General features: G+C 42.0%; 1 long non-coding RNA gene across 1 annotated transcript in view; it reads left to right on the top strand.

Moving 5' to 3' along the window:
• The window catches only part of LOC143838173 (uncharacterized), a 60,774-nt gene extending 52,453 nt beyond the window's left edge, over positions 1 to 8,321 (top strand). The window contains exon 3 of the long non-coding RNA XR_013231291.1: positions 7,692 to 8,321. This is a non-coding gene — a long non-coding RNA (uncharacterized LOC143838173). The remainder of the gene's footprint in view (positions 1 to 7,691) is intronic.
• The last annotated feature ends 4,019 nt before the right edge of the window (positions 8,322 to 12,340 follow it).

Raw genomic sequence — 12,340 nt, forward strand, 5'->3', positions numbered from 1 at the left:
CGTACAGGGTTTTATACTCCAAAAACCCAGACCTAGACCATCTGCGGGTGTTTGGCACTAAAGCCTGGGTAAATGTACCACTAACAAAACGTAGAAAAGGGAAGGACAGAGCTCAGAAGCTAACCTTTCTGGGTTACCAAAACAGTATGAAAAGCTATCGGTTTCTAAACCAAAATAATTCCTTGAGCTTCAGTCGCTCAGCTGGTTTTTGTGAGAGTGAGGGCTGGCCAAGGATTCATGCAAATGATTTCCCTGGTAAGGTATCTCTCCCACTAACAGATGGCTCTGAAGGCCAAACTGAAATTAAGCAAGAGGCTACTCCCTCGTCTCCTGCTGACAGGCAAGATTCTGCTCAAGCAGAAGGAGGTGAAAGAGTGATTCCTAGGGTGTCAGAGCGTACCACAAAAGGAAAACCACCTCAGAGGTACGGTTATATCAATAACGTCTATGCTGAACCAGAGAATTATGAAGCAGTCATGTCTCTGGACAAGTCTGAGAGAGAGGCCTGGGTTCAGGCAATGGAGACTGAGTACAAATCCTTAATTGAAAATGAAGTGTTTACTTCTATGTGTTTGCCAGCAGGGGAAAAGGTGATATCTTGTAGATGGATTTACAAGCTCAAACAGTTAGCAGACGGCACAATCTTAAGAAAAGCCCGTCTGGTCGCTCGTGGTTTTAGTCAATGTAAACACTTAGACTATGACCAGACATTTGCCAGCACATTACGTGCAGAAACGCTAAGAGTGGCATTACTAAAGGCAAGCCAAAATCAAATGAGAATACATCATGCAGATTTTGTTACTGCTTACTTGAATGCAAGGGTAACAGAAAACTTATTTATGACCCAGATCCCTGGTTTTGAAGGGGAAGACAAACACAAGGTCTTAAAAATAAACAAGGCATTGTATGGACTTCATCAATCAGCATTTTTATGGAGAAAATGTCTTGATGAGGCACTACTCAGTGTGGGTTTCAAACAATGTATAGGTGACGTATGCATGTATAAAATACAATTGTTTGGGTCTAATTGCTATTTGCTGTGTTTCGTGGATGATTTAGCATTTCTGTACAACACAGAGCAACAAGTTGATTGGTTTGTGAAAACAACAGAACAACTGTTTAAGGTCAAGCATCTGGGCAATGTGGAGCATTACCTAGGTGTTGATATATCCCAGGATGGCCAGGGTGGCTATGAAATGTTCCAAGGGAAGAAAATACTAAAGTTACTGGAGAGGTTTAACATGTTAGAAGCGAAGGCTGTAAATTCTCCAATAACCACTAGCTATCTAAAAGACCCAGAGGGTGCGATGTTGGAAGATGTGACAACCTTCCAATCGCTTGTGGGATCTTTGCTATATATAGCTACTTGGTGTAGGCCAGATATATACTATGCTACTCATTTGTTGTGTCAGCGATGTTCCTGTCCAACAATGAGAGACTGGGTGGCAGCAAAACGCATACTTAGATATCTTAAAGGTACGGTACACCTTAAGCTATCTCTAAGTGTGGATAATAATCCAAGGGTGTGGGCATTTAGTGATGCAAGTTGGGGTGACCTCAATGGAAAATCCACATCAGGGATTGCAATTTATGTGTCTGGTGCTCTAATAATTTGGAAAGCATTGAAACAATCACATGTGGCCACAAGTACATGTGAGGCTGAATTTTCTGCTTTAAGTGAATTGTGCTTACAGGTTGAATGGTTAAATCAAGTCTTAACAGATTTTGACATTAATGCACCATTGCCAATAAAGGTGTATTGTGACAGTACGGCAGCAACCCAGCTGGCTGTTGACAAAGGGATAAAATCCCGCAGTAAACATATAACCATTCGTTACCAGAATGTAAGAGAAGCTGTAAAGAAGAACTTAGTAACGTTGGAACATTGTAAATCAGAAAACAATGTGGCAGATATCTTTACAAAGGCGCTAAGTGTGGATAGATTTATCCAACTGTGCAAAGCCTTGCGCATGGTGGCTGAAGGGGAAAATGACACATCCAGGAGTGATCAATACATGCCTGAGGAGGTGTGTCAGGATATGGCAGTCAAGTATTGATCATACAGCCAATGCTATAAAGCTATGTCAATGCAATGGATTCCAGGGGCATGTCCAGGCATGTAACGGGCACGTCCAGGCTTGTCTCTAGTTGTCAGCCTGAGTCTCCATAGGAATGCATTGGGATGATGCAATAAGGTGTTGCACCTGTGGCTAATTACCTGAGTGAGTCAGCACTGTTGTGATTGGCTGTTAAACTGTATATATGAAGTGTGCATTGTGTTATTCTGTCTGCCTTCTTCAATGAGAGCTAAGCAGGACATTCTGAAACTCTGATGAATGTATTGCTGGATGCTGGATGTAAATAAATCACTGTAAATGATTTGCAACAACTTGGCTGTGTTGGTGAGTGATCTCTTCTCTGCTGGTGGTTGGACCTCTGTCCAAGTAAACAACGCAAACTCGCAACACTCCCCACAACAGACACCCTGTGATTTGGGTGAGGCTGAGAAAGCCCTGATATCACTGCTTGGTCAGAACAGTTTTATCAGTGCTGTGGCGAGCCCAAGGTCACCCAGCTGGCTGCATGTGGGGGAGTGCAGAATCAAACCCAGCATGCTAGATTAGAAGTCCACACTCCTAACCATTACACCAAACACATAACTGTCATGTGAGGTATACAATTTGCAATGAGAGAAGGGAGGAGTGCTTTGTGGAGTACCCATCACAGGCAATTGCAGCAGGGAAAATAATGCTGATATGGGTAGGACTGGGAAGATGTAGACCTTCCCTTTCCAAATGGATACCACCTCGGTCTTGCTGCAAGACCATCATGGCAAGACCATTACAGCAAAGCAAATTAGATGACCTTCATGATCCTCCCTTTCTAGTACTTGGATCAGTTTTTATTCCCATGTTCTTCTATAGAAGTCAGAGGAGTATGCCCACTTATTTTGCAACCAAGGATATCTAATGGAAAATTCTATTAACTTGTTGCCATAGCTACTGGCATACTTTAAAGGGATAAGCAGGGATCATTTGATGCACTGAAGAAAGAAAATGATCTCACCTGAGTGTTTTGTTGTTCTTGGAAGCATTTGAGCTCTGTCTTCCTTTGAGGATGTCAACTCCTTGATCAGAACTGATATGCAGGTATCACAAAATGGGACAAATCTATCAAAGTGGTTTGAAATCATTCAATGATCACTTAGTCATTAATTCCTTTTCCTTCTGATGTCTCCAGCCCTTTTCTGTCCTGGATTATCCTATTAACTATTTTGTGAGTTTCCTAAACACTTTAGTTTGGCTTGGTTGTTTAGAAGGTGAACATATTTCATTCAGCAGACACGAACAGGGATATGTTGCTGTGTGAATTTAATCTTCAAATGCCAGCCATTGTCTCCTACATCTCTACCATTTCTGTGAAATATTGCTTATGCTCCAGATTTGATGGCCAGCAGGAGAAAATGTCTAATGGCAGCAGAGTAAGTTACTTAGACTGCAAAATTGATCTTCAAATGCTGACTTGACTGGCAAACCACTGTGCCATGTTTGATTAAGTTCTCGCTTCTGGCAGATTAATTTTCCATTGGTAAAATAAGGAAATGCTTTCCTTTTCTCCCAGAGGTGATGCGAGAGGGTTACCATGCAATTTCTATTTGTTAAAATGAGGGATGCATTTTCACAGTGAATTCTTCGGTTCTCAAAAGCCTTGTGCTAGATCAAGTCTGACTCAACTTCACTTTTCATACTGTGAGAGGAACTCATGGTGGAAAGCAAGACATCCATCTTCACATGCTATATAGTATACTGCTAGCACTACAAAGAGGCAAAATCACCATTTGCCCATATATGTACCTTCTCCAGTGTGACCTCTACCCTGTGGAATGGTCTGCCAGAGCAAGTCAGAAAGGCTCCCACGCTCCGGCTTTCTAGATCTGACTTGGATATAATCCAGGCATGCCTGACCTTATCAGATCTTGGAAGGTAATCAGGGTCAGTCTTGGTTAGTATTTGGATGGAAGACCTCCAAGGAAAACTTGGGTCATGATGCAGAGGCAGGCAATGGCAAACCACCTCTGAATGCCTCTTGTCTGGCTGCCAGACAATCCTACCATCATAGGAACTCCTGGCTACACTAAACTGAATTATTCAAGAGGGCATTTTTACACTGCCAGTAGGGTAGCCCTATACAAAATGATACACAAAGTTACTTGGACAAATTAAAAGGACTGTGGTCTATATTACTTTGTATAGTTTACTGTAAACTGGATTCTACTATGTTATTTTTCATCCTCTAATGCAGTGGTCCGCAATCCCCGGTCCGGGGACCATGAATGGTCTGTAGATCAGTCGGTACTGGGCCGCAGCTCCTCTTTGTCCTTCTCCCCGGCTGCTGCCCTGCTACTCTGCCGCTGGCTCACTTTTGGTGCTCTCCAGAGCCCGCCATGGCTGGAGCTCCCCCTCAGCGTGGCACTGAGCAGCTGCTGCTGGCAGCGCCCCCCAGTGGGTGGCAGGAAGTCAGGGACACTGGCAGGAAAGCAAGTGGAGCAGGGGCTCAGGCGGCGGCGGCGACATCCCTTGGCAAAAGACTACCCTCCCCGGGCTTCGGTAAATTTGTCAAGCGTTGACCGGTCCCCGGTGATAAAAAGGTTGGGGACCAACTGCTCTAATGGGTCATGATAGCAGCACTTATGCTTTGCTTCAGTTCTGTTTTATTTCCCCTTTCATTTTCCCGTTGGTCCTATTTCACTATTTATTGAAAGTCCTATCCTTTTAGTTGTATTGACTCATTCTGTGTAATCCATTTTGAGACTCAGTGAGAAAGATGTACTATAAATAACAGAAACAAAACAAACAAAATTAATTGCAGGTCAATAGTCAGAGAGAGTCGAATAACCTGACATCCAGCTATGTATCTTCAGTAAATGCAAAACATGATGGCAGTTAATTGGGTGCTGACATATGGCAATTGCTGATTGGTGCAATTCACTTTGCCGGCTTTGGGTTATTTATCCTGGAGGTTTGTGAGGGAACTCTCTCATCCCTACTGTGGAACTTCTGACATTGCTTCTGACTGTCCAAAGCAGTTGCGAGGAAGCCCCAGTTGCATTGGGGGTCATTGTCCTTCACATCATTTCTCAGATATCCTCTTCAGATGGCTTGTTTTGCCACAGGGGAAGGGGGAAAAGGGACCCAGGACAGATTACTGGTTTTGCCACTAGTTTGGGCTAAAATTGCTTGTGAGAATTTTTGATTTGGGAAAGCTGAGTAAGAAGCTTCATATCCCTCTTCCTCAATACCACAGTCTGGTTCATATCAACTGTGTATTTCAAATCAGTACTAGCCTACTGCAGTTTCAGAATGCATTTCAGCATTTTGCGAAGTGAAGCATTGATGCCACTTCTTTGTTTATGGATAAATCAGTGGGGAGGTTAAAAAAAAATTACCCAGTCATGTTTTTCAAATTTTGGATCAAAATGACAACTTCTGTGCATAGTCAGTTTTTAATATACAGCTAATACACACCAGCATCTATTTTTGGGTCCATGACTTAATCCTTAGCATGCACTTATGAATTTGTTTAGTCATTATTTACCTTTTTGTACAAGATAATAGATGTTGAATTTGCTGGTATGTAGTTCAATGAGCTAAGTATCAGTACTCTAACACAGGGGACTGAGGCGCATTGGCAGCATCTTTTGGCACATTATGTTCATGGTGTGCAGACCATATTAAGTACTGCTCTGAGCTGGAAGGCAAGGTGGGACTGCTCAAATGTCCATGAGTTCCCATTGGGTAGCGGCTTAAGGAACCCATACTAAATGGGAGGCAATAAATTCATTCATAGAAGTTCAAGTGTTAAATCTTCAATCAACCTTAATGTAACCTGTTCCCAAAATTTGACAGGAGGGGAGTTTCTGTTCTCTGCAAAGAAGCACCAATAAATAAAGATTCTTATGTAAAATGTACCTCAGTACCCAGAAACACCCTCTTTATACAGTTTGAGTTCTCCATGTCAGGAATATTGTCTCTCGTTGCCTTATTACCGATCTGTAGTTCTGATTCCTGGAACTGACAGGAAAGCCAGGAGACTTTATTCCTCTGATGCATTGAGGAGAAAAGTGGTGGTTTTTGACACCCCACTTTTCTGTACCCGAAGGAGTCCTGAAGCAGCTTACAAATACCTTTCCCTTTCTCTCCCCACAACAGACACTCTGTGAGATGGATGGGGCAGGGGGAACCTGAGAGAAATGCCCTGTGAGAACAACTCTAAGAGTACTGTGACTAGCCCACTCCTACTCATGTGGAGGAGTGGGGAATCAACCCCGGTTCCACCAGATTAGAGGCTACAGCTCTTAACCACTACATTATGCTGGCTCTCCTATTAATGACACTATTACTTTGCTCTGCTTCCAGAGGCTGGCTTTTATACTCTGCTTGGGAGATGGGGTGATTATTTGGCTAAAGTTTAAATCTGGATCATCCATCTCAGTCTTGACTTGTATTCAAATTAATAACCACAATAAAAAAAATCAATCCATGCAAACTTCAGCTATTGTCTTAGCCTCCACTCTTGTTTATGGCAATTTAGCTTTTCTTGTTTGTTCTGTGAATTCTAATGAATGGTGACAACTGTTCGGAATGAAAGAATTCAAATTTGTTGCAAACTAAGTGAATCAAATGAAATCCTAATGGAAAGTTCCAAAGGCTGCGTATTAGACAGTAAATATTAATATGGGAGTGGGAGGAATTCAGGCTAATGTGAAGCTGAAATAAATGTTAAGTATTCTTATGTTGTTTTAATGTTGTTGATATGATTTTATTGGATATTGTAAGACTTGCGGGTCTACAATTCCAAAATACAAGGCATAAATTAAAGCAAAGGACTATCTATTTCTGCAAAGAACCAGTGTTCTTTCTATGCTGTGCATGTGAGCATCCACTCATTAATGCAGAAAGCATTTGCTCAGCGGCAGTCTGGTGTTAAGCTTCCATTCCTTATATGGTCCAGGACCTGTGTACCTAAAGGACCACCTCTCTGAGGCCTTTTCTGCACAAGAAATTTCTGGTGGCTCAGTGCTTGTCTGGTCACGGGGTGAATTCCCCATAATAAGGGAATGTGGATAAACCCACAGTCTCTTTTCTGCCGGGTCCACGAGGGAGCCTCCTTCCTGGAGCTGCACTTCAGAGGCTCCTTCCTTCCTTCCTTCCTTCCTTCCTTCCTTCCTTCCTTCCTTCCTTCCTTCCTTCCTTCCTTCCTTCCTTCCTTCCTTCCTTCCTTCCTTCCTTCCCTCTTAAATTACACCCAGTCCACTTCATGTTTGCATTGTTAAAATAATGCTTAGGTGGAGGTGTGTCTGGAGCTGAAGGGGAGAGTTGCAGAAAGAGAGCCCATCTCTAATCTCAGGAGACAGAAAGATGCTTGTTCAATAGCAGCCCAAGGTGTTTTATGTAGAAAATATTGTCTGTGACAAATCCAGATAATTCTATATGTAGATAAAATATCTTTATGCAATTCTTTGTATAAGTGATTGACATTTGTTCTGGCCTTATTGTGATGCATTACAATGGATATCTTTTGTATAATTTGGATTTTTAGAGTTGCATTGTAGGTGTAGAATTATTTAATAGGGTGGTATTTGTAGACATAACTGGCCTTTCTAAAGGGCTTTTATCTATCTATCAAAACAGGAAAAAAAAATCTGAAAGTCATGACTTCTGGTCCATCAGCTGACTTGTCAGGAAGCAGAGATCCAGGACAAAGCAGGGGGAGTTGTGAGACAGAGACTCCAGTGAGAAAGCAAGAAACATCATGGCAACTGTGCACAGTTTGAAAAGCAGGCGGCATCACACCTTGGCAGTATCCATGTGGAAAAGGTTTAAGTATACCCCCTGAAGAGCACTATGCTTTGTAAATTCAACATGCTGGTGGATTGGCCCCAAAGAATTATGTTTGGTCTTGACCAGAGTCAGGGCCTTTGTGGCCCTGCCTGCAGCCTGGAGAAATGAGCTGCCAGTAGAGATCCAGGCCCTAACAGAGGCGTCAGAGTTCTGAACAGTCTGCAAAATGGCACTCTTTCACAAGGCATACGGTTGAGGCCAAGGCTAGCACAGAATGCCTTCTTCCTTTCCACCTCCCCTAATATCAGAACCTGGATATAAAAACTGTCCCAGGATTATTCTGACCTCATGTTGAAGTATTCTTTTAAAGGAGACCAAGTTTTAAAAATGGTATTAGTTGCTTGTTAATATTTTAATTTTTTTGTCTGGGTTTTGAATGGTTTTTTAGCCACCCTGAGACTGTACCAGGAGTGGCTGATAAACAGGCAAATAAATATGGAGCTGCAAGTGGTCTTGCACTACCTGTTGTCTGTTTTAAGATCCTTATGATGTGAACTGCTCCAGTAAGGGGGGGGGGATGAGAAGGAATGTTCTAAAAGACACTAGATTGAATCCCAAACTTGTTTTCCACCAGCATAAGACATTTTCACCAATGGAAGAGGGGCAATTTTTCCAGTTTTTACTCTCAAAGGATTGGGTGAGGATATTTGAGCGCCATTTGATGTGATGCTTCTTTAGTGGTATTATAGCAGTGTATATTTGAACAGCAGTTTCATCTACTTATTAATTCAGATAATGTATACTGTACCACTTCATGATCTTCTAACAACCCCCAATATCCCCTTATTTGAATAAAACAAACAAACAATAAATGAAACAATTGAATATAACCATCCAATATAAATCTTTAATTCAGCTACATGAACATAAAAGCTGTTCATAAAAGCTGGTAAGAAAATGGGTCAGGCTTAAAGAAAGCGAGATGAGAAGAAAGCTCTAGTTAAAAGCATAGATGAATAAAAATACCTTTGCCTGGTGTTTAAATGCCAGTTAAGTAGGTGCCAGGCAAGCTTTTAGGAAGGGAGCTTTCTGGCAGGGCATATGGAAGAAAGATCAGGCAGCATACATATAGCCCAATTCCACTATTACTGGGTGTTACTTCATTGTGATTCTGAACTGTGATGTTCCAGTTATATGTAGGATGGAACTGTATAGTACGGACAAATGATGTAATGCCTTATAGTGTCAGTAGTGACCAGTTGCTCACATCTTCCAGGACAGATTTAGGAAGGAATCATGTCATCTGGCTGATGTGTGGTTTCCTTTTGCCATAATAATTTTGGACAGGAACATAGGAAGTGTACTTTGCCCTATTCTGGGCAATATACAACTAATTTCATAACATCTGAAAATATCAGCAGTAGAAGGCAATGCAGATAGAGGGTTGAAGCTTAGAAGATAGGTTTGGTTTAAACTTGATTTCAACTTAAATTTAAATCCTCCCAACAGCATTTTTTATAGCAGATGATCTCATCCAGTGCAATATATCTATACAGAGCAAATACAGAAGAACTGCACCAAAATAGAATGGATACAATGGAAGTTCCCATTAGGGCCTATCCACTTATGGTCATCTGAAACAGAGGAAAAGCCACCCAAGGGACAGGAAGAAATATCTTCCCTATCCTAATGAAACAATTAAAATTGATTAATAGATACAATGACATCTAAAAAATCAAGGCCTAACTCCATTGTCTACTTGATGTATCAGGTCATTCCGGAGATGCTCGGAAACAAAAGAACTAGTGGCTGGCTATTTTATTGCAGGTATAACTTGTAGATCATGATTAATGCATGAATTGATTTATTGTACATGAGACTCTCCAAGTATCCCTTATTAAAAGATCCATTAATCATTCATTCACTCACTATGAAGGATTTAGATGACACCTTAACCTATAGAGATGTACACAATTAATTCATAGAGATGATAATGATGATAGCTAATAATGTATATGATATTTAAAATTTAGATTCCTGGAAGATAGGACTAATACAGAATAGGCCCATAGGCATCTTCATACTGCCATTGGGATGTGGAACTTACTTATCTAATTTCACTAGATTTCTTTTGTTGGCTACCCACTATTAATGTGCCCTTTTCACCAAGAAAGACTGGGAACTAACTAGGAAAAAAAAGAGTCGCTCTACAGACTTCTACCTGCCTTGGAAGGTAAAATTATGCATTTCAAGGTCTATACCATAGACATCACCTGTGCAGTGAACTGTTATTTCACCACAAGGTTTATCAACAGCTATGTGCCTTGTTAGCTGCATGGAGCATTTCTAAATAACATATGCTGGGAATGAACAAAAACATGTCCTTCGTGGCCTGACTGTGCGCTTCCTAACTGCAGCTGAGGATCTATCTACTTCCAAGATACCATTGTATTGACTAGTGTCATTCTCTTCCAGTGTGAGTTCAAGATTTTTTTTTGTCACATCAACCTCATGAAATTGTTTAAACTTACAGAGATCATCTGATTTAGGACTGCCGGTGGTCTTCACAAATGAATGGAATTTTTGCCAGACTTGGTCCCAGGCCATACTTGCCAGACTTGGACCCAGGATAAAGAGCTACAGAGCGACAATTGGTTCATTTAGGCACAAACATAGGAAGCAAGATTTCTCCAGCTTTTATGTCTAGTGTCCTGTGCCTCTTTCCCATTTATTATTGTTAATAACAGAAGAAGAAGAAGAAGGAGGAGGAGGAGGAGGAGGAGGAGGAGGTGGAGGAGGTGGAGGAGGTGGAGGAGGTGGAGGTAGCAGTGGTGGTGGTGGTGGTGGTTCTTATATGCTGCTTTCTCTACCTGAAGGAATCTCAAAGCAGCTTATATTCACCTCCCCTTTCCTCTCCCCACAACAGACACCCTGTGAGGTAGGTGAGGCTGAGAGAGCCCTGATATTACTGCTAAGTCAGAACAGCTTTATCAGTACTGTGGCGAGGCCAAGGTTACCCAGCTGGTTGTATGTGGGAAAGCATGGAATCAAACCCAACATGCCAGATTAGAAGTCCACACTCCTAACCACTATACCAAGATGGCTCTCAAAACCCTGCCACATAGAATGGCATACTGTCTCCCTGTAACCATTGGCACTCCTCTATAGTCTAGGCCTATGCCAAAGCCAGGCACTGTTAAAGTCTGCCAAGATCCTGCTAGGACCAGAGTCCATCTTCCCAGCCACATTCAAAATGACAGCTTCAGTTGGGCACACATTCGGCTTGCCTCTCACTCCCCTGCCCCCCAATGTAGTGCTGACCAAGGGATCAGGCGGGGTCCTGTATGCCTAAAAGCTTTTGGGCAAGCTTCTTGGTTTATCCTCTATAATCCACTCTTAGCCTATCTGCCAAGGGAAATTACTTCCCTAACATCTACACATAGCTAGACATTATGGGTTGCCCATTAATGCCTATCTCCTAACCTGGATTTTCAATACCCTGCCCCATGCCAAATCCCATCATGTGCCCACCTGGGTTCAGCCACATCCACAACTCGGCCCCCTCTCCCAAAAACATATATAAACAGTGGCTTTGCCAAGCCAAAATTGTGTCTTCTGATTCAGATCCATTCAGAACGCCCTATGCACTGAATGTGTCACCCTCTCTGCTTCCACCCTCTTCAAGACAAGTAAATATACTTGCAACCATTTTCCCACTTTATTTTCCTATCCATTAGATTGCTAGTGTGTTAGATAGATTCTTGCTTATTTCCTTTTATTATTTTCTTTCCAATAAAGATTGTTATTATTTTACCTCAACTGTTTTCTGCCTTTCGTTCTAAAGGGTGGAATCACCTTATTAACATTGGCAAGCAATCCTTATTGCCACATTACCAGACCTCTCACAAAGCAATTCCCTACTGCTGAATATACACATGTCTTGGGACACGTGGGTATGCATTTTGGGTAAAATAGCCCCAGGTTCCCCCAGTTCCTTAAATCTACACAATGGGACAAGGTGCTCGTTTAGGCTATGTTTCTACAAATCTGGGATTTTTAGGAGGGAAGCCCTTAAATAAAAAAGAGGGAGTTATTTTTTTAAATGCTCAGATTTCATTAGATTACTTCATGAGATCACATTAGCCATTTCAGATTGCCTAGGCAATTGTGGACAACTTCACCAACGTAATTTGTCGTTTCCTAGATAACCTGAGTACCCAGCTTGCTGCTGGGGGGTAAACGGTGATGACTGGGGAAGGCACTGGCAAACCACTCCATATTGAGTCTGCCATGAAAACGCTAGAGGGCATCACCCCAAGGGTCAGACATGACTCGGTGCTTGCACAGGGGATACCTTTACCTTTACCTTAGATAACCTGAAAAGGCTGGTGCATTTTATTTGGAATCCTGAGGTGAATTGGGTGGGGGATAAATTGGATGGACAGTTATGGAAGATAGGTTAGGGGAAAATGAAGCTAGAGGGAGGAAAGGGGAAATAG

This window comes from Paroedura picta, chromosome 1 (genome assembly GCF_049243985.1).
Source record: "Paroedura picta isolate Pp20150507F chromosome 1, Ppicta_v3.0, whole genome shotgun sequence".
NCBI classification, from domain to species: domain Eukaryota; kingdom Metazoa; phylum Chordata; class Lepidosauria; order Squamata; family Gekkonidae; genus Paroedura; species Paroedura picta.